The sequence below is a fragment of the Aplysia californica genome, unplaced genomic scaffold, assembly GCF_000002075.1.
Source record: "Aplysia californica isolate F4 #8 unplaced genomic scaffold, AplCal3.0 scaffold00088, whole genome shotgun sequence".
Lineage (NCBI taxonomy): Eukaryota > Metazoa > Mollusca > Gastropoda > Aplysiida > Aplysiidae > Aplysia > Aplysia californica.
This window is the reverse complement of record NW_004797358.1, coordinates 1,014,382-1,015,836: the sequence shown is the minus strand read 5'-3', so window position 1 is coordinate 1,015,836 and position 1,455 is coordinate 1,014,382. Positions and strand designations below refer to the sequence as shown.

Here is a 1,455-nt window from a genome sequence, read left to right as displayed (position 1 = left end):
CCCCCTACATTCTCGCGCAATAATGTGTATACCAGTACCAGTGGTCCACTATGTCTTCAATCTTCACTGTAAATCTGCCACATAACATGATATACTAAGATACAGATCTAGATCTAGATTCTATATCTAGATCTATAGAAAAGACGATTGAGTAAGAGTCAGAACACAGACAATAAGACATCGCAGTAAAAGTTACAAAACTCATCAGTGATCAGTATTATTGGGCACTGGCCTCTCTTTTCCGACCTACCAAAGGCAAAAGTAAGGCGTGTCCTGGGCTCTATCAATGACTGTCACTTGGACCTGAGTCTACTCTTCTACTACACAAAAGGCCTACTATAGGCTGAAAAATGAAATGTTCGAACCTGAGCACTGTATATCCAATACACCACACTACAAAACACTAGAGCAAAGCCAACAGACACTTGCCACAGCAAGATGAGTATGAGAGAGTTGTTTATAATTATCACGTGACCAAACCACCAGTTTGATGACGTAGATTATTCTATTTTTAGGATTTCGGCTCTTTTCTGGGCCTCGGCAAGGGCAAGCCTACTCTTCCAGTCTTCTTTCGATTTTCCAGAACGTCACACACCTGACATCAAGTATCGAGACGTCAGACATAGATTCTCTAGATCTAGGCCTAGATCTAGATCTACATCTACTACTAGTAGCTTTAGGCTTTAGTTAGTCACATATCTAATAATAGCCAACAAGAGGCAAACCGAACTTTGTCCACTGTTCACTCTTATTGCCATCCTTGCGTCTTGTATTCTTTCAGATCCTGATTCTATTATTATATAATTATAATACATTGTATAACAATGTACACGGACTCATTGATAATGAAAGGCCTCCTATACTCGAATGATGCTGTGGGAAAAACCCTTCGCCATCGATATCTTTCCTTCTTAGTAGTTCATTAATTAGGCCTGAGCTACTTTGCTTAGCCTAAGCCATCGTACGGCAAGCTTTTTGTATAGGCCTACCGCGATTTATAATGACATTATTTTGTGACAAGTTCGTCACTTTGGTCGCCGAATCACTTAATTTTCAAATTTGAACAAATAAACTGTGGTTCAGGATCATTTAAAGGGTTCACAGTAACATTAAGGAGTCTGGAGTACCGGTATGTAGTTTAACTCTCAGTTGTTCAGTAGGCCTAGTTTTGTTTAAATCGAATCAGAGAGTTACTGTACTGTAAACCCTTTCTTATCTAATCTTGGGAAAACCCTATAGCCTACCTGTCAATGTTTCTTCACCCGGAAGATCAATTTCCCCTTTCAGATGAGTTGAAAACTTATTGAGAGTGGGATACATGTATAAGTACATATGTATAATATACAGAGAGCTATAATTAAGTTGTCTACCCTTTGACTGAATGGGAGCTCGCATGCAGGGTATTATTGAGCACTTAAGGTAGCCCATCTACTCCAAGGTATCGAATAAAAAAAA

The 1,455-nt window shown here is 39.2% G+C and overlaps 1 protein-coding gene across 5 annotated transcripts in view; it reads right to left on the bottom strand.

Annotated features, from left to right (window-relative positions):
• Positions 1–484, bottom strand: part of LOC101847864 (cysteine-rich and transmembrane domain-containing protein 1) — a 15,468-nt gene extending 14,984 nt beyond the window's left edge. For 2 of the 5 annotated variants that reach the window (XM_005094714.3, XM_005094715.3), the window contains exon 1: positions 251–482. The gene's annotated coding sequence lies outside the window, so the exon portion shown is untranslated. Of the gene's footprint in view, positions 1–250 lie in introns of all 5 variants that reach the window. The other 3 variants (XM_005094716.3, XM_005094717.3, XR_001184718.2) reach the window with 2 other exon arrangements.
• Positions 485–1,455: the final 971 nt, after the last annotated feature.